The 21,149-nt window shown below is 49.0% G+C and overlaps 1 protein-coding gene across 4 annotated transcripts in view; it reads right to left on the bottom strand.

Moving 5' to 3' along the window:
• APBA2 (amyloid beta precursor protein binding family A member 2) overlaps positions 1–21,149 on the bottom strand; it is a 115,084-nt gene that overhangs the window by 61,510 nt on the left and 32,425 nt on the right. The window contains exon 2 of one of the 4 annotated variants that reach the window (XM_081887648.1): positions 20,454–20,620. The exons of the other annotated variants lie outside the window; for them this stretch is intronic. The gene's annotated coding sequence lies outside the window, so the exon portion shown is untranslated. The remainder of the gene's footprint in view (positions 1–20,453; positions 20,621–21,149) is intronic. 4 annotated transcript variants of the gene reach the window in all.

Raw genomic sequence — 21,149 nt, 5'->3', positions numbered from 1 at the left:
AAGACCATATAACACTGGTCCTAAAGGATTTACATTCAGTCCCAGTACGTTTCCAAGCACAATGTAAAGGTGCTGAACTTTAAAGTCCTAAACGGTCTTGGCCCTGTAGACCTGAAGGAATGTCTCCACCCACACCGTCCACCCCGGACACTGAGATCCAGCTCCAAGGGCTTTCTAGCGGTTCTCTCACTGCGAGAAGTGAGGTTACAAAGAACCAGGCAGAGGGCCTTCTCAGTAGTGGTTCTCGCCCTGTGGAATGCCCTCCCACCAGATGTCAAGGAAATAAACAACTATCTGACTTTTAGAAGACATCTGAAGGCAGCCCTGTTAAGGGAAGTTTTTAATGTTTGATGTTTTATTGTGTTCTAATATTCTGTTGGGAGCTGCCCAAAGTGGCTGGGGAAACCCAGCCAGATGGGCAGGGTATAAATGAATTATTATTATTATTATTATTCCCACACTGGCCAACCAGATACTTGTGGCAGGCCCACAAGCAGGTCTGAGCACAACATCTGATTCCCAGCAACTGGTATCCAGAGGTATTCTGCCTCCAACAATGGCCTTAATAAGTTTGCAAAAGGGTAGCTTTTGCCTTCCAGATGTGGCTGGATAAAAACATCTAGGAGGGACACTGGCTATCCATGGGTTTCGTTGTCCTTTTCTGCACCGCTCCCAGCTTCATGATACCCTTTTTTGAGACAAGTCAGGTCAGATCAGTGATTTTTGGGGGTGTGGAGAACTTCAGCATCCCAGGCTATATAGAACATGAGGTATTTGACAATACGCATTTGCTTTCCTTGTTGGACTTTATAAAAGAGGCTAATTGGCAATGGTACTTGCAATTGAAATGATACACATGGTATGAGGTAGTAGAAAGACAGTATCTGATATGAGCCAGTTGCCTTTGGAATGTGTGGGCTGAGTGAGAACTCTCGAGAAGGCTCTGTGTAAATGCAGCATGGAAGCAGATCGCTAATGTCTTTGCACTTACTGATATAGCTGTAAAATAATGTTATTTTTGCCTGCATAATTATGGGCAGAACAGATGGTGGAAGCTTAAAACTTTCATTAAAAGGGGGGGGGGACAGTTTGCCAATGTCTCAGTAGTCTTTTTTTAAAAAGTAAAAAAAAATGTACTTATTCTTGTACATGCCAGAAGGAATCCATATTGCTGTTGCAAGCAAGATAGTGGATTCAGACCTTGATTAAGGAAATAACATTAACTGGGTGGGAGAAATAACATTTAAAAGGCAGCAGACATAATTCATCTTTTTCTTGCTGAGAGACTTCCTGTTGATGTTTAATGCTACGTCTTCTCTCTCTCTCTTTAAAAAAACTATTTCAAAAAGTCTTACAGAAATGAAGTATAAATCATAGTTGGGTATGTTTTGCCTGGAAAAGAGGAGACTGAGAGGAGGTACGGCAGCCATCGTCACCGTTCTAAGGAGCTGCCATGTGGAAGATGGAGCAAGCTTGCTTTCTCCAGCTGTGGAGCAGGTGTAGGCAAACTTGGCCCTCCAGATGTTTTGGGACTACAACTCCCATCATCCCCAGCTAACAGGACCAGTGGTCAGGGCTGATGGGAATTGTAGTCTCCAAAACATCTGGAGGCCTGAGTTTGCTTATACCTGCTCTAGAGGGTAGGACTAGAACTAATGGCTTCGTTACAAGACAAGAGATTCTGACTAAACATCAGGAAGATCTTTCTGACAGTAAGAGCTGTTTGATAGTGGAACAGACTCCCTTGGGAGGTGGTGGACTCTCCTTCCTTGGAGGTTTTTAAGCAGAACTTGGATGGCCATCTGTTGTGGATGCTCCAGCTGAGATTCCTGCATTGCCGGGGTTGGACCAGATGACCCTCAGGACCCCTTCCAAATCTACCATTCTAGGATTTTATGAGTAACGTATAACAAAAATTGAACTTTAATGTACACAATGTCTCTTGCTTCTCTGGATGGAATTAAAGAGAGATGTGTGTGAAGATAAAATGTCCATTTGCTGCTTTGCATACGTTTGCCTCTGGCATCGCTCACCAGTCGCATGTGTCCTTTGGCCGACAGCCCAGAAGACAATATGGCCCCTATGCTGAAAATAGACTCTCCCCCTTGTACTGTAGACTTTTCTTTTTAAAAGAGCAAATAGTTACTGTAATGACATGAGGAAGGGGGCACACATTCTTAGGAAAGCTGAGCAGTTACCCATAAAAACAATTTATTATTATTTGCTTATGAGAAAGCATTACTCTGAAACATCTGCCCTGTTTCCCTACTTTAGCCTTTCCTTTCAGATCACCCATCCTTTAAACTCGGCTCCTTTTGCCTTGACCCTGGAGTCTGGGGACTCAGCTATACAGCTGCAAATAAAACATTTTAAATGTGTTATCAAGTGTAACTTACAAATGTGACACTTGATGGCAATGGTGAGCTATGGTAAATTCAATATATTTTTCAAAAACGTTTTCTAAAAAAGCATTTCCACAGCATTTTTTATGTGTGTGTAGATTCTACCTAGGTCTTCTGCAACACTTTCCTGGCTTCTCCTTCCCCCTGACCTCTATACTCTTCTCTCTCCTGTTTACCAGCTTCACTGATATAAAGGTAAAGGGACCCCTGACCATCAGGTCCAGTCATGGCCGACTCTGGGGTTGCGGCGCTCATCTTGCTTTATTGGCAGACAGATTTTCCAGGTCATGTGGCCAGCATGACTAAGCCGCTTCTGGCAAACCAGAGCAGCGCACAGAAACGCCGTTTACCGTCCCGCCAGAGGGGTACCTATTTATCTAATTGCACTTTTTGGGGTGCTTTCGAACTGCTAGGTTGGCAGGAGCAGGGACTGAGCAACGGGAGCTCACCCCGTTGCGGGGATTCGAACTGCTGACCTTCTGATTGGCAAGCCCTAGGCTCAGTGGTTTAACCCACAGCGCCACCCACGTCCCATTCACTGATATACAGTATACACTATAGTGAACACTATTCACGTTTTCCCCACCCAAATTCTTAACCAAGTAGAAGGGCATCATAATTTTGCTAAGTTTCTGATTTCTGCCCCTACATCTTATGTTTCCGTTTCCTGGGCTAATGTTTAGAACCCCCCTGGGTGCAGCAGCCTCTAAAACAGAAGGAAACCACTGTATGCTAAATACCAAACACAAAATGGCTCAATTGCTTTTCAGGTAGTTTTAATGTTTAATTCCCAAGTCAGTGAAGAAAAACTAATGAAGGCTTTAAGCAGATATGAAAATCATGGTTGTGTTCAGGTGTCATGATGAACCAGGATTTCTGACAATTTTGGAGGCATGAACAGCGTTCCATTGTATGCCCCCCCTCACTTCCTCCATGGCATGAGTTGGAGAAACAAGCCAAAACTAAGCACAGCTTCCCATGAAGTCTAAAACCAGGGTTGTGGGTTGCTTTCCCCCAACAAACCAGGATCCCTTAAATGGATCCTGTTGCTGGCTTGTTGGACCTGGTTTGCAAGTGAAAAACAACCCATGATTTTGTGTTCAGATGCAGTGGGAAACTGCAGCTTCTGGATTTCCGTCTGATCAGGCTGTCAGCATGATACTTGTCTGCACCAGCCCCAGGTGAGTGTCTGTGGACAAGATACAACAGTGTGTCTTTAGTGGGTCCTCACTTCTCCTTCCACTGCCTATTCACTTGTTCTATGCCTATGAGACCCTGCCCATCTGAACATAAGGTCAGAGAGAGGAGAAACAAGCCAAGTGAAGGATGCTTCTCACTTGAGTCCCATCTTGCATGCCAGAGAAGGCAGGGTGAGCAGGGACAGTTGGATCTGTAGGGTTGTGGGGGGCAGTGGGCCCCCTGGAGAACTGTGGGTGTTGACAGGCACTCAATGATTCTGCCCCTGAAATCCATTATACTGTTCAATTAACCACAATAAGCCAGAAATGTGCACACTTGACCTGAGCTTCCTAGAAGCCAGGTAAGAATTTAAATATGTAAGATAAATATTGTATACTGAAAAGTTTATGTTTGGGCACACACACATGAAAAATTGGTGTTGCTTCTTAGTTTGGAACTCTTCCCCAAGCAGGTTTACAGTGGTACCTCATGTTACATATTCTTCAGGTTACATATGCTTCAGGTTACATACTGTCAGGGTTTCTGGGAGAGAGGAGGAGATGACAGAGGAGACGGAGAGCGAGTGGGAGGAGGGGCAGAAGGATGAGGAAGAAGATGACGGAATTCTAAGGGAATCCACGAGTCTGAGCAGCGAGTCAGAGGATTCTCAAAAGGGGGTTACCTTAATCAAGCAAAAGGGAGGAGAAGGGAGAAGCGGAGAGGAGCCCAGTGGAAGACAGACGCAGCAAGAGGCGTCTCAGCTGGAACGGAGTAAAGGGGGTGGAGTCGTCAGCCTCTCGGAGGGAGCAGGATTAGGAGAGAACAGAGAAAGGGGGTTGGAGCAAGGTGTTCAGCCGGAAAGGGTGGAGAGCAGAACAAAGGGTGGTGTAGCGGTCGAAAGAAAGGTCAGGAGCAACGTACGCGCGCCAAGTTCAAACGTAGAGGCGCGCGGAAGTGGAGAGAGCTCAGGGGAGGAGCCCGGCCCCAAAGCCAGAAGGAGGGGGGAAGAGGCGGCAGAGGATTCAGCCTCAGGCGAGTCACGGAGAGAGGGAACCCAGGGGGGCAGGAAGACCCTGCGGAAAAGAAAGGAGAGGAAGAGGTGGTCTAGAGCCAGGCTATTAAGTTGGTGTGGAAGAGGGGAGGAGTCAGAGGGGACTTCAGCGGTCTAACGTGACAGACGTACGGCCACAATGCTGAACTGTATGAGAAGCAGAAATCTTCAATAAACTTTTCCTGTAAATAAACCGCAACGGAGTGAGGTCTCTTGTGAGCTGGGACCCATCCTGGGTGGCCGAGACAGTAAGTCCCCTCTCTGAAAGCAAAAAAATTTTTTTTTGCGAAGCTCACGAACGGGAGCAGCCATGAGCGCTGAGGAGCAGCTGGTTGCACTGCGGGATCAGGTTACCGCTCTCACATCGGCAGTCATTGCTTCGCAGAAGAAGAATGACGACTTGGAGAAGACGTGCCAGGATTTGCAGGCAAGGTGGGAACACGCGGACAGGGCGGGGGCCCCAGGATCCAGAGCGGAGGGCATTGCGCTTGGACGGCGGGGGGGTGCCCTGGTTCCGCATTTTAATGGCAACTTGCAAGACTATCCCAATTTCAGAGCGGACGTCGTGTATGCACTGCATTTACTCCGTCACGATTTTAAAGATGAGGAGGAGAAAGTGGGGTTCATTGTTTCGCACCTGCATGGGGAGGCCAGGGCTTGGCTACGCAATCTGTGGCGCGAAGATGGACCGGCCCGTCGCAATTCAACTGCGTTCATCAAAGCGATGGATTCTTGTTTTCAATCCTCTGTGGATGTGGACATTGCGCGCCGTCAAATGCACGGGCTGAGGCAGGGGAAAGCGACTGTGCGCCAATACCACTCTAAATTTTTTGCATTGCTCACCGCCTTAGATTGGCCAAAGGACAGTAAACCGGTCAGAGATCTTTTTTGGGAGGGATTGAGCCCCCCCATCAAGGATGAGATCGCTAGGGGGGACAGACCCCAGACCCTAGAAGACGTGGTGCAACGGGCTTTAGCTATTGGAATTCGACATGAGGGACGTCCGTGGCACGAGGAGGACGGGCCCCAAGCGCGTGCGCAAGCGAGGACTCTCCCTTTTGTGCACAGGGATTTCAGCCGTGCGCACCCCTCGCCAATGGGGAAGGACAGCGAGGAGCCAATGGAGATTGGTGGTGCTAGGGCTCAGAAGCCATCCCAGAGCCCTGTCCCTGGTGCAGCCAAAGCGAAGCCTCCTAGAGGAACCAGGAAGTGTTACATCTGTGACAGTGCGCACCATATGGCGAAAGAGTGCCCCCAGAGGCTCCAGAAGCACACTGCGGCACTGGCAACTGTGACAGCAGAGGTGCAACCAGGGGAGCGACTTCAGGGAAACGACAGTGCCTGGCTGGAAGCAGAGCTCCTGGGGCTCAGCCAGGCGGATCTGTAGACAAGCCCCCAGCATCGCCGCAGAGCGTGGACCCTTTGCCTCCCAAACCGGCAGTTCTGCTCACAGCAACACTCCAGCTGCCTGATGGGAGACTCCTCGAGGTTCCAATAACGATCGATTCGGGAAGCAACGCCGACTTCGTGGGACTGCAGTTCGTTAAGCAGCACAACATGGCGCTCCTGCCTGCAACGACGCCTCTGAACGTGGTCACGGTAGACGGCAGGAAGTTGCTGGGGGGGCAAGTGGTGCAGCAAACCCCTCCCATGCTGATGCAGATTGGCAACCATCGAGAACTTATTAGTTTCAATGTCACCCACTTATCGGACACGCCCATCGTGTTAGGCATGAGTTGGCTGGAGAGGCACAGTCCCGCGGTTGCGTGGTATCAGCGGCAGATCACCTTTTGTTCATCGTATTGTGCTCAGCATTGCTTTCAGACCGATCAGGGAGGAGAAGCCGAGCAGCAGTTGCATCTGGGTATGGTGCAAACAGTGCCTCACAAGTACCAGGACTTCTTGGAGGTTTTCTGTGAGAAGGAAGCTGACAAGTTGCCGCCTCACAGACCTTACGACTGCGCGATTGATTTAGTGCCAGGGGCGCAACTGCCTGCTGCCAAGCTGTACTCCATGTCGGAGGACGAAATGCAAGAGCTTCGGGAGTTCATAGACCATAACCTCAAGCGCGGTTTCATCCAGGAATCTAAAGCAGCGGGAGGCAGCCCTGTTTTCTTTGTGAAGAAGAAAGACACGCCCCAAAAAAGGCTTATAGTGGATTACAGGTTCATAAACAGCTTGACTAAGCCCAAAGCTTTCCCCATGCCCAAGATTGACGACCTTTTAGCGACCGTCAGGAGGGGCAAGATTTTCACCAAGCTGGACCTACGTGGAGCTTACAATCTCATCCGCATCCGGAAAGGAGATGAGTGGAAGACCGCCATGTTCACCCCTCTGGGCACATACGAATACAGAGTCATGCCTTTCGGCCTCCAAAATGGCAGCCACGTTTTTCAAGCATTTATGCACCACGTGCTAGCAGGTCTCCTCTACAAAAAGTGTGTCTGCTTTCTCGACGATATCCTGATTTTCTCGGAATCGCCGGAGGATCACGATAAGGACGTGAGGGAGGTCCTGCAGAGGCTGAAGGAACACAGGCTGTACGCCAAGTTGGAAAAATGCCAGTTTGATGTCAGAGAGGTTGATTTCCTTGGCTACAAGTTGTCCGACGAGGGACTGGCCATGGACAGGGCTAAGGTTCAAGCGCTGTTGGACTGGAAAAGCCCTCGAAATCGGAAAGAGGTCCAGAGGTTCATCGGCTTTGCCAATTTTTACCGCAAGTTTATTAAAGGCTTTGCGAACGCGACGGCGGCTATCACTGACACCCTCAGTTCCAAGAAGAAGAAGTTCGTCTGGACCGAACAAGCGGAGCGGTCCTTCCGGACGCTTAAGGGTCTTTTCGCCTCCGAAGAGCAGCTGCTCCACGTGAATCCCGGCAGACCCATGCGGGTAGAGACCGATGCGTCAGACAGAGCGGTTGGGGCCGTTCTTTTGCAAGAGGATTCACAAGGCAACTGGAGACCGGGTGCGTTCTACTCCCGGAAGCTCAGCAAGACGGAGCGCAATTATACCATATGGGACAGGGAGTTGTTGGCCATTCATGCAGCTTTCAAAGCGTGGCGACACTTCTTGATAGGAGCCAAGCACACGGTGCAGGTCCGCACGGATCACAAGAACTTAGAGTATTGGCGGACGGCTAAGTTGCAGACCCAGCGACACATGCGCTGGGCGGAGTTCTTCGCGGACTTCGACTTCAAAATAGAATACATCCCAGGAGACTCCAATGTTATTGCAGACGCGCTATCCCGAAAGCCGCAATACTTGGAGGAAGCAGCTCCAATCGCAGCAAAGCACATTTTCGCACCGCAGGCGTGGACGTGCGCTACCATCGCAGTCGACCTGGACGCGGTGCGACGCGCGTTGCAAAGGGATCAGTTTGCACAGTCTAAGATGGAGGAGCTACGCGGAGGGTCGCGAGACAACGATGAGTTTCAATTGCAAGATGGACTTTTGACTCGTAAGGGTGCCCTTTACGTGCCCACCGACGAGCTTCGAGCCAAGGTTCTGCAACAATTGCATGACGCCCCTAGTGCAGGCCATTTCGGCAAAGAGAAGACGATGGAGTTGGTGGCTAGAGACTTTTGGTGGCCCCAGATGAGAGGAGAGGTGGCGGACTACGTCGCCAGGTGTGATATCTGCCAGAGGTCCAAACCAGTGCACCAGAAGCAGGCGGGATTGCTAGAACCGCTGGAGACACCGCAGCAACCGTGGGAGAGGGTAGCGTTGGACTTTGTTACAGACCTGCCCAGCTCCAGAGGTAAGACGGCGGTGTTAGTGGTGGTGGATTTGTTCACCAAGATGGCGCACTTCATCCCTTGTGCCAAGGTGGCGACGGCAGAACAGACCGCAAAGCTCTTCATCGATCACGTCTTCAGAGTGCATGGACTTCCGCAGTCCGTCTTGTCCGACAGGGGGCGCCAGTTTGTTTCCACTTTCTGGCGAAAGCTTCTGGGCATCTTGCACGTCAAAATCAACCTGACATCGGCGAGGCATCCACAAACCAACGGTCAAGCGGAGAGGGTCAACGCGATCATGCAGCAGTACCTGCGGTGCTACGCCAACCAGCGACCTGCGGCGTGGGTGGACTATCTGCCGATGGCTGAATTCGCCTACAACAACACGAAACACGCATCCACCGGGGTGACGCCTTTCTTCGCGAACAATGGCCGTCATCCCAGGACCTTCCCGAGATTTGCGGCACCAGGAGGGGGGGGGCCTCAAGATGCCGACCAGTTTGCAGCGGAGTTGCAAGAGGTGCACGAGGAGCTGCGGAGACATTTGGAGCTGGCAAAACAGGCGTATAAGGTGCAGGCCGATAAGCACAGGAGGGCGGGAGAGGACATCCAGGTTGGGGACTGGGTGTGGTTAGCAGCCCACGCGATGCCGGCCAGGTCATTGGCCAAGAAGAAGTTAGGACACAGGCAGCTAGGGCCATATCAAGTTGAGGCTAAGATCAATCCGGTGGCTTTTCGTCTAGCCCTTCCGGAGGGTTCCAGGGTGCACCCGGTCTTTCATAGGTCGGTGCTCACTCCCTACAAAACCCCACACAGGTTTCAAGAGTCAGGAGCACCCCCAGAGCCACGTAGGAGGGCGCCTGAGAGGGGGGAATCGCCAAGACCAGAACCTCTTAACGAGGTCACAGAGATACTGGACTCGAGATGGGGGGAGGAGGGAGTTGAATATTTTCTCGCCAGGGAAGGCACTCCGGCCTCTGCCAATAGCTGGGTGCCGGGTTACGCGTTGGACGAACCCCTGTTGAAGGAGGAGTTCCATGCACTTTTTCCGCACAAGCCCATGCCCGAGGAGTATTTTGATGATTGGCTTTTCACGCCCACTTTGTCGGACAGCACGTTCGAGGGTTTCTCCTCGCCCGAGGGCCATACGCCCGAAACAAGCCCGACCAGGGATCCGAGACTGGGGGGGGAGGAGACAGGCCCTTGTTGGTGGGTGGATCAGCCAAGGGAGGCATGGAGTCAGAGATGGATGGTAGGTCCTTGGCAGGCAGCGCCAGGAGAAACAGTGATGGAGGAAGAGACTGTGATGTCTTTGGGTGGGGAACCCGAGTTCGAACACACATATACGGAGCTGCCAGAGGAGAACGTTGAAGTGGACAACCTGTATCCTGAACCGACCCCGGAAGAACCACGTTTTCCTCAACCTGCACCCGGCGAGCGGGAGGGGGGAAGGGGGGGCTTCGAGGGGGGGATGGATGTCAGGGTTTCTGGGAGAGAGGAGGAGATGACAGAGGAGACGGAGAGCGAGTGGGAGGAGGGGCAGAAGGATGAGGAAGAAGATGACGGAATTCTAAGGGAATCCACGAGTCTGAGCAGCGAGTCAGAGGATTCTCAAAAGGGGGTTACCTTAATCAAGCAAAAGGGAGGAGAAGGGAGAAGCGGAGAGGAGCCCAGTGGAAGACAGACGCAGCAAGAGGCGTCTCAGCTGGAACGGAGTAAAGGGGGTGGAGTCGTCAGCCTCTCGGAGGGAGCAGGATTAGGAGAGAACAGAGAAAGGGGGTTGGAGCAAGGTGTTCAGCCGGAAAGGGTGGAGAGCAGAACAAAGGGTGGTGTAGCGGTCGAAAGAAAGGTCAGGAGCAACGTACGCGCGCCAAGTTCAAACGTAGAGGCGCGCGGAAGTGGAGAGAGCTCAGGGGAGGAGCCCGGCCCCAAAGCCAGAAGGAGGGGGGAAGAGGCGGCAGAGGATTCAGCCTCAGGCGAGTCACGGAGAGAGGGAACCCAGGGGGGCAGGAAGACCCTGCGGAAAAGAAAGGAGAGGAAGAGGTGGTCTAGAGCCAGGCTATTAAGTTGGTGTGGAAGAGGGGAGGAGTCAGAGGGGACTTCAGCGGTCTAACGTGACAGACGTACGGCCACAATGCTGAACTGTATGAGAAGCAGAAATCTTCAATAAACTTTTCCTGTAAATAAACCGCAACGGAGTGAGGTCTCTTGTGAGCTGGGACCCATCCTGGGTGGCCGTGACACATACGCTTCAGGTTACAGACTCTGCTAACCCAGAAATAGTACCACGGGTTAAGAATTTTGCTTCAGGATGAGAACAGAAATCGTTCTCTGGCGGCGTGGCAGCAGCAGGAGGCCCCATTAGCTAAAGTGGTGCTTCAGGTTAAGAACAGTTTCAGGTTAAGAACAGACCTCCGGAACGAATTAAGTACTCGGGGTACCACTGTACTATAAGCCATCAGGCTCTGCACATGGAGCTTGAATGTTTCACAGTCACAGCTTCATCGACCAGAAGCTCCATTTTCTAATCAGTTAGTTCTGGCAATCCAAGATACACTTGGTGGTTTACTAGCTTCATAAAAGGCTCTGGGCATGCTCCAGGATCCCTTCCAGCCAAGTCGGCTACAACAAGCAGCAAAATACCAAGCAGCTGGGGAGGCTCTCCAGAATGCACACATTTTATTTTTTAAAAAGAAGTTTTAAAAGCTCCCAAACTCTCCTTGCCTTTCCAGTGCTGTTTGTGCACCAGTTCCAGATGGCATAAGACAAGCTTCACAGCTTAAGGGGAAAGAAGCTGCTTGTTAGCAGATTGCTTTTTGAAAGTCCTTGGTGAGCAACGTTCAAAATCTTCCCAGCTACACTCACAGATCTTTCTGGCTGCCAAAGCATTGGCATTGCAGGGTGGACAGCATTCATCAGCCAGAAGAGAAAAGAGGGGTTGTGATTCTCACAAGGGTTGCACCTTTAACAAATGGTTCATTGATGTAAAAGATGCATCGTTCCCCATTAAAACAGAAATGTTAAAGGGGGGAAGCCATTTCTTAATTTTGATAATTAACAACATCATTAAGTTCATTATTATTTTATTCATTCCTTTTGTTTCCACTCATTCTCTAAGGGGGGGCACAGCTATGATTCTGTTGCCTGTAACTTCTGTGTTTCCATATATGAGAGCCCATAATAATATTAACATCAGGAAGAACTCTCTGGTGGTAAGAGCTGTTTGACCGTGGAACGGTCTCCCCTGGGAGGCTGTGGACTCTCCTTCCTTGGAGGTTTTGAAGCAGAGGTTGGGTGTCCATCTGTCAGGGATGCTATAGCTGAGATTCCAGCACTGCAGGGGGATAGACTAGATGGCCCTTGGGGTCCCTCCAACTCTACAATTCTATGACTCTATGAAACCCTGTATTCCTGTACAACATACATCACAACTTATAACAATGGCAGCAGTGCTTTTTTCTGGAGAGATGCAGGGGTATGCATACCCGGAAACATTTTGTGAATCTAACATGAGAAGAAACTAAAAACTGACGGTGAATCGTCAGTTCTGTTGCTACCCCCAATGGCAGCCTCATTTCCTGTCATGGTGTTTCCTGAGTCTCAGACGGAAGCCAGTGTTTAATGTGTGAAGTAGGAGTTGGAATCTAGCATGGTGATTGGTCAGTTTCATTGTTACCACCACCGATGGCAGCTTCATTTCCTTTCCCAGTGATTTTCGTGAGTCAAAATGAAAGTAACCCTAAACAAAACACTGTATATCTCTACCTCTGCATACCTAGGGATGGATAGATACCTCCTATCCACACACATCTACCTACCTACCATACCTATATCTAAAACCACAATACTAATAATATTAAATAACAACCATGTCAGGTCTGGATACAACCAATTTTTTTTTTTAAAAAAAACAATCACAGTTGGAGTAAAATTTCATTCAAAGGAAAGGCCTGTCAAAATCAAAACATCTTCACTACAGGTGGTGACCAAGTTGCGCAGGCATTTCAATACTGGCTGTTGCGCATGTCAATGGAGAACAAATAAGCACGCCCTGCCCCATTACTTTACGCCACACCCCCATAACAATCCCCACCACCCGTTCTGCCTTCTTCTGGGTCCAAAAGGACCCACACGTCAGCTGGACATGCTCCAAATGTTTGCCGCCTGTACTTATGTGGGGGGAAAGGCCAACAATGAGGGGACAAAGCAGGCCTCTTTGTAAGGAGGGAGTTCCATAATCTGGGTGCCACATCCAAGAAAGCCCTGCTTTGTGTCCCAGAAAATCCAGAGAATCCTAATGGAAATAGCGACAGAAATTGCAGGCGGATGCTTATTCATTCTATGTCCAGTACAGAAATCAATCCATTGAATACAGTCACAATTCACTGTTGTTGATGCTTTGCGTTGAAATAAAGGGAGCAAAATAACGTCATGGCAACACAATTTACATAACCTATGTTCCATGTGGGGAAAGGCTGTCCATCAGAGATATCCTGGCCCCAAACCCTGACCAGTAACCTCAAGCTGTTCCGTTGTAGAAACAAATAAATGAGAAAAGAACATGCCACCTGAAACTCACTCCTGTCTATGCCATTTGCTCCTGTAAGAACCTAGTTCCCTTTGTTTGCAAGTGTCATTTCCTACGAAGCAGGAGCTGTAACTGAAAGCACTCCCCATAAAGTAAAGGTAAAGGTACCCCTGCCCGTACGGGCCAGTCTTGACAGACTCTGGGGTTGTGCGCCTATCTCACTTAAGAGGCCAGGGGCCAGCGCTGTCCGGAGACACTTCCGGGTCACGTGGCCAGCGTGACATCGCTGTTCTGGCGAGCCAGAGCTGCACACGGAAACGCCGTTTACCTTCCCGCTGGTAAGCGGTCCCTATTTATCTACTTGCACCCGGAGGTGCTTTCGAACTGCTAGGTTGGCAGGCGCTGGGACCGAGCAGCGGGAGCGCACCCCGCCGCAGGGATTCGAACCGCCGACCTTTCGATCGGCAAGTCCTAGGCGCTGAGGCTTTAACCCACAGCGCCACCTGTGTCCCATTTCCTACGAAGCAGGAGCTGTAACTGAAAGCACTCCCCATACCTTCCCCATAAGGCACACCTTCCCCCTTAGAGGAGTACCATGACACCACCGCTGATCATGGGTCCATCTAGCCCAGTGATATCAACAATGGCTGGCAGCAGCTCTCCAGTTTCAGACAGGAGTCTTTCCCCTTCCTGGGTATCAATCCTGTGGCCCTTCTGCATGCACAGCAGCCTGGCCCTACGTAGGACTGCTCAAAGTCATAGGTTATTTGTTTCTTTCCCCACAAACCAGTGGGAACTGTTCACACAGCTGCTTTATTCGAGACATATATTTGCAACAACAAATATATGATTTTTTACTTTGGGAATAAAAAGAAAGAAATGGGATTTATTTTTTTAAGCAGTCACTGCACCTTCTTCCCCCTGATTTTTGCCTCATTCTGCAGAGCAATATCCAAAGAAGTGAAATGTCTTAAGGTACATCTCACATGTTTCTTCTTTCATCGTTCCAAATCCCTTTAATATTCAGTCCCCAAGATGCACAGGAAATCACCTCCTCTTGGAAAGCAACAGGCGTGTCGACAATGGAAGCCTCTGTGCCCTCTTTCCAACTGGCTTTTCATGTGCCATGCCATTGTGAGCAGCAGCTAAATTATTCCTGTGGCTTCAGAGAAGGTGAAAGCTTTATGCTAAATGGGGGAAAGGAAGAGCATGAAAATGGAGGTTGGTTGACCCACAAAGGGAAGGTTGAGAGCCATCCATATCCAGAGAGAAGGGGGATGCAATTTGTGCAGGGTATCAGTCAATGACCTCTGACAGACAAACAAACTCTTCTAGAAGCGAAAACACATTTTGAAAAGATTCTCCACAGTCATTTGCCTAGGAAGTAGATTCTCAGCATGAATTCTGTGTAGGAGCACAGGAAGCTGTGAAAAAGGAAGATGGTCTTTAATCATTTACATGGGAAGCTGCTTTATAGAAAGTCACACCATGGATCCATGTAACTCAGTACTGTCTACACTGACTGGCAGCTGCTCTCCAGGATTTTTGGTCTACACAACATGACAATTACAGGAAGCTGCCTTATACAGTCATACCTCATGTTACGTCCGCTTCATGTTACATTCTTTCAGGATACGTCCTGCGGCGACCCAGAAGTACCAGAAGGGGTCCCGTTCGCAACCAGAGGTACCACTGTACTGAGCTCAAACCATTGATCCATCTCGCTCAGGGACGCCCACCTAGCTCAGAAATTTCTCCTCCAACTGGCAATAACTCTTCAAGGTTTCAGGCAGCGGGATCTCCCAGTCCGACCTTTAGATGCCAGGCACTTTTGCATACCACTGAGCCGCAGTCCTTTCCCAATCAGAATCTTGCAGAACAAGCAAAAACAAAAACCCACGTGTCCAAACATGGAGGTTGCCCTGGCATAGGTTTGCCTCCTCTGTTTAAACAGTACAATGGGCTCTGATTCCTGGGGCCAGAAAAACTGGCCACGCAAGCCAGTTGGAGCGGCAATGTCTGACTGGGAGCTATTGGTGCCATGCGCTGTTCAAAAGCTGTACCCTGAGATCAGATACCAATGCCGACATATAGTAGGCCTAGCTGGTAAATGATTTAAACATGAAAACAATTATAGCCATATTTGCAGATAACAGCAACATATCAAAAGATTGTTTAATGCTGTATTGTGTTTTTAATATTTGGTTGGGAGCTGCCCAGAGTGGCTGGGGAAACCCAGCCAGATGGGCAGGGTATATTATTATTATTATTATTATTATTATTATTATTATTATTATTGAATTGTCAAACCTAACTTAAAGGCACACCATGTGTTAAAGACTGCTATAAGGAACTCAAGATGACTTGACTTCAAAAAGATGCAATTCCACAGCTGAGAAGAAGTAAGAAGCCTTCTCTATCACAGAACTTCTAGAACAGGCTTCCTCATCCTCGGCCCTCCAGATGTTTTGAGATTACAATTCCCATCATCCCTGACCACTGGTCCTGCTAGCTAGGGATCATGGGAGTTGTAGGCCAAAAACATCTGGAGGGCTGAGGCTGAGGAAGCCTGGGATAGCTACTACAACCCATCTATAGCCAGGGTCAGCTCATTAGACCCAATGCATTAGGCAGTAAAGGGGGCAGGATCCCAGGTACTCGAGGCCAATTCATCCCCTTTTCCATGCAGGTGGATGAAACAAAAGTATCTCCCTTTTGCTTTGGAAGCCAAAACACAACTGCCTCCAAAGTCGGGCCGGGGTGAGATGGGGATTAATTTTTGCTGAGGGCAAGCAAAATGTCTGCAGCAAGTGTCCCAGAGTTCATATAAGCCCAACAAGCTCCAAGCCCTGGAATTTTAAAACCTGCAGACAAAATGAGCTGGCGAACTTTACAGCTTGACAGCTACGGAAATTCAACCAGGACGGGTTTACGTTTAATTACTTTCTGCCCTCTGTCACAGGCTGCTGACCTGCATTTAGAAACCCGGACGTCTTAGCCCAGTGAAAAATGAGAACAGCTTCTCCCCTTTGCTCCTTCACAAAATGTCAGGGGAAGAAAAGACTGATGGATAATGCAACCTGCCTGCCAAAGACACAACTTCACTCGGCAACCTTTACCTGGTCAGGGTTTCAATTTAGACAGTCCCCTTAACATTACCCTGAGGAAATGGATGGGTTACAACAACAACCACCACCATCTTCTTTGCCACATGAAAGATGGCAAGTGCCACGTAATGACCTAGACCAGAATTAGCCAAGTGGAAACTTAGTCTTCCCTTTAAGTCTCACCACCTCTTCTTGACTGGCTTTGGTACTTTCTCACACATCTCAGTCCCTCTGTTCATCAATCAGCAACCTCCTTTGAGCTAATTCTCCTACCTGGGCTCTCCTTCTCTCGCAGCTCTTAAACACCAGACTCTTGCTCTTGAAGACGTGCGAGTCGCCTTCTCTTTGTCCTGCCATGCAGTAAGTCAGGCCATTGGGTCATCTAGCTCAGGGTTGTCTACACTGGCTCTCCAGAGCAGTGGCTCTCCAGAGTTTCAGATAGAGGTCTTTTACATTCATGTATTAGACTGGGGTGGGACGCGGGTGGCCTACGACTTGCCAATCAAAAGGTCAGTGGTTCGAATCCCTGCAACGGGGTGAGCTCCCGTTGCTCAGTCCCTGCTCCTGCCAAACTAGCAGTTCAAAAGCACGTGAAAGTGCAAGTAGATAAATAGGTACCACTCCGGTGGGAAGGTAAATGGCATTTCCGTGCGCTGCTCTGGTTCACCAGAAGCAGCTTAGTCATGCTGGCCACATGACCCAGAAGCTGTACGCCGGAAGCTGTACGTCCCTTCCACCCAAAAGTCATTTATTGCAGAGATACGTTTCCCTCCTGCTTCTACCTTTTCCCTCCTCCTTTCTCTTTAGACCTTGGGAAACAGACAGTGAAAAGAGGATGATGACACAGTAGTGCAGATATAGTACAGAGAGAGAAAAAATAGTCTCTTCAACAACAGATTCCAGCCCATGCTGGCAAATTCCAACACACTCAACCTGAGCACCACTCAGTCACAGAAGAGGGAAAGAGGGAGGGGAGAGCAGGGGGAGGGAGAGAGAGCTCTTCATTTGTCTCTCTCCTCCCCACCTCCTCTTCCATCCACTATTGCTGCCTTGTGAGCACCATCCATCATGCACAAATATTCTAGCATCACTCATTTCTCCCTCACTCTGTCAACTGGTCTCCTTGTCTCTCTCTCCCCTCCCTCTAGGCTGACACAAGCTGTATTCATCACAAGCCTAGAAATGTACAGTGTTTAGGTCTGACAGCCAATTACATATATTTTAGCTGATTAATTATCTGTCTTCCAGCTGATCAAATCCATTTGCATATTCCCAAAAGCTTAAAGTGTTTCTTAAATATGATGTTTGTTTTTCCTGGTTAACGCAGGAGCGCAACAACCAACAACACAAAAGAGGAACAATCTCTGTAGTTGCCTTGCCATACAAGACTGTCTGCCACTTCTTGTCTTGTACAGTACAGAGTCCTTCCAGAGCAGCCTTTGCCAACCTGGGATCCTCCAGACATTTAGGTCCCTTCAGCCCAGCAAGCCTGGACGCGAGTGGTTGTCCAAAATATAAGGAGGGCACCAAGTGGGCAAAGGGTGCTCCACACAGTGACTCAGTCAGCTGCTCTCCTTTCTGTTGACATATGTAATAAAACATCTGTAGCCACTGTCCTCTTATTATTCCACATATGTCCCAAGGCAATGTACAAAATGTAATAAAAACCACCACAGAACAGTCACCAAACTGCACAAAATGCATCTGGACAGGGCTGTTGTTCCGCAGAGCAGGGGCAGCCACACTAAAAGCCCTGCTCCACGTTGCTGCAGAGTGGGCTCCTGAGATCTTTGGAACTCAAAGGAGAAACTCTCCTGCAGCATGCAAGGATCTATTGAGTATATAAGGGATAAGGTTTCTTGCTTACACTACTATATAAACCCTACTGTTTATTCTTAAAAATAAAGACCATGGCGAATAATTCATCTCCCTGTTCCTTATTATAGAAGCACACCAGAGCCAAAATAGGCTAATAAATAGTACCTTTAACTTGCAACCTGGCAAACTGAAATTGCCAATCATGGATCAGCTGAAGTTTCAGTTAATTGCTGGGGGAAAGCCTCCAGGCCACCCTGCAACATCCAAAATGACTTTCTCAAGACTTCCAGAACAGTCTGGTATGCTTCATCATCAGCCATCTTCTCATTCTGTCTGAAAGTGGCCAAGTTTGTGATACCAGCAGCAACAGTAAGTTGGGTTTGATGCAAGATCTCACTTTCTTTGCATTATGGGACCAGTGCAGCAAGTGTCAACACCCTCAAATAGCTGAAGGGGTGCTTCCTTCCACACAGACGGACAGCGGAGGCCCTCTTAGCAGCACCTCTGCCCTGTGAAGCTCAAGAGACTGTGGTGCGTGACACACTCTATGGAGGCTACTCTCCACACACACACACACACACCCCAGACTGCAGAATGCTTTCCCCTCCAAAGGGTGTGAGGCTCAGCCATCGTAAATCTTCCACCAATGAGTCAAGGTGGGGAGCCTTTGAGGTGGAAGGAAATGCCCCTCCCCATCTGTAGAGCTGTTACTATTTAAGATAAGTGTTTAAATATGTTGCTTTGATACATTATATTCATTCTGTATGGAGCCCACCATTGGACCATAAAGTGGACAGGTTAGAAAAACTCATAAGAATTAAAAACACACCAACCTGGTGCCCTCAAGATGTTGCAGGACTACAACTTCCATCAGTCCCCAGAAGCACAGGCAATGTGGTGAACTGCAGTCCAAAATGTCTGAAGGGCACCAGGTTGGGGAAAGTTGGTCAATACAAATTAAGAAGTGCATGGTGAGGGGATTGAGAGAAGATAAATAAGGTGGCAAATACAAGTACTGTATTCTTAGGCTTTAAATGCTGACTTTTGCTTTCTCCTAATTTTATTCTCGGGTTTCCTGAAGCACAATTGATACGTTAAAGACTGTGTTTAGCAGACATCAGGCGCACACTGTCTAGGGCTGCCATACATCTGAAAAATTCCAGACATGTACGGAAATTGGACGCCTAAAATGGCAACTGGGGTAATATTTGAATTTTAATAGATGTTTGGAATTTCCCGCACATATGGCAACCCAGGTTTTTCTTAGGTTTTCTGGTTATGTGTGTGTGCTACCGAGCCTTTCTGTCTCGCTTCAGTCACCGTCAGCTTCCCTTTTGGCCCCATCCTCCCCCTCCTGGAGCATCTGCTTGGCCCACCGCTTTGGCCCTGCCCTTTGGAGGGAAGAGAGAGCGGGGACGCATGCAGACATGGGCAAAGCGAAGTGCTTGGCGGGGAGGGCCTGCGCCAGGCATGGGGCGCCCCCTCTCTCTCTCTCTGGGCTCCCGGGGTGGGCGGCGAGGGGATGGTCTCCCCTCCTTGAGGGCCTCTTCGGTCCTTCTCCCCCGGAGGTCTCCAGGTCTCCTCCCCACCTGCCGGCCTCTGGTGTTGCTGCTCCAGCACAGCCTTTGTGCTCTGTCCCTTGCGCATGGGGTGGGGGCTCCGCTGAGACCGGGGCTGTATTCTGCTGCCATTCTGGGCCGCCTCATAGAAGCAGCAGGAGGGAGTCACCACCTTCTCACCCGCAGCTTCTTCCTCCCTGCCCAGCAGCTCTCAGTCCTGCTCCCCTGCGCACAGGCCCCTCTCCAGGTATTCTGAACATGGTGGCATGGCTTTGACCCCACTTCTAGACCTTCTCAACTACTTTGGGGGTGTCAGGAATGTTACTTTTTGAAATGTGACAAGTCTACATACCGTCAAACAGTCCTCCCCAAACCAGAAGCCGTCACCCTTTTACCTCCTTTCCATCAGTACAAAGAAATCAGATGAGCAGAACCTTCAAGGCACCCAGACCTCCAAGTCAAAGCGGCCAGTTGTGGAGGAAGAGAAGACCGTAAGGATAGGTTGCAGCATTTGGGACTTCTTATGTTTAGTGAAAAGAACAGTCCATTTAAAGTTAATGGACTATGCAGAGATGGTGAAGTTGACAGCAAAACTAAGAGATCAAAAAGATGAGAACTTTGTTGAAAAGTGGAGGTTCTTTTCAGACTATTTGAGAAAAAAACTACTGTCAAATGAAATCGCATACAGGAAGGAGGTAACAGGCAGAGGAAGGAGAATAAATAAATGACTATAATATAAGTTATAATACAATAGAAAATAAATGGTAGTTATAGCAGCTGATAAAGGAATACAACAGGAACATCACAGATGTAACGATGGGAAGTCAAAATGTAAGAAATTATTATACTGAAAGTGAATTGAATAATGTCAATTTTTGTGTAAAAAACTAATAAGAATTATTTTAAAATAAAATAAATAAATAATAAAATTCATTTTAAAAAATCTTAATAGGTGTGAATAGCCGTCTGAGGGTCTCACAGAATGGTTTCAGTTCTGAGAAGAAAAGAGCTCACAGAGGAAGAGAGTCAAAGCAAGGGCTCAGTGCCAGTTATGGCAACAACTTGAGGTACTTGCCTTGTCATAATGCAGCAGTTTCTGGGATCTGAACTCCAGAGAGTCAGGGATGCTTCCTGAATGAACAAACAGTACTCCTGCCAGGATGTGCCAAAATGCCAGTGCAGATGCTGAACACGCTTGCACTGACAATCAGCCTAAGCAAGGCAACCTGCAGCAAAGAGGGTCTGGGGTGGGAGTCAGAGAGACAGAGAGAGATGGAAAAGTCCAGGGGGCTCCCTCAGCCCATCAGACTGAGCCACTCTGCTCAGCAGCCCTGCACAAGACCCACCAAGGCTTGAGCCGGCAGCCGGGCTTGGTGCTCTTTGCCAACCTCCTGCTTTTGAAATCCCAGGCAGGCAGCAAAAACAGGATCATTAAACTGAGAATTGTGAGGAGAAGGGCATCCTGAGTGCCCAGCAAAGTCAGGCCCACCAGCTGGTTTCACAATCTGCAGGCCTCCTGCTTCTCAGCCGGGGGTGGGGAGGCCACTGAAGACTTTCCCACGGGACAAGGGGTGTGGTATCTGAGCAAGCTCCTCTCTGTTATCTTCATTCCAGTGCCTAAGCTGCACCTCACAGCTTGCAGTATTTGCCAAATAAATAAATAATTCACATGCTCCTAAACTATGAAGGATTACGCTAATTAGAATAAACTGGGAAGACATGAGAGAAAGAGGAATGGGCTGGTGATATTTTGTCAGCTTAACACCAAACT

The sequence above is a fragment of the Podarcis melisellensis genome (assembly GCF_964234715.1).
Source record: "Podarcis melisellensis genome assembly, chromosome: 14".
In the NCBI taxonomy this organism is placed as follows: domain Eukaryota; kingdom Metazoa; phylum Chordata; class Lepidosauria; order Squamata; family Lacertidae; genus Podarcis; species Podarcis melisellensis.
This window is presented reverse-complemented; position numbering and strand designations above follow the sequence as displayed.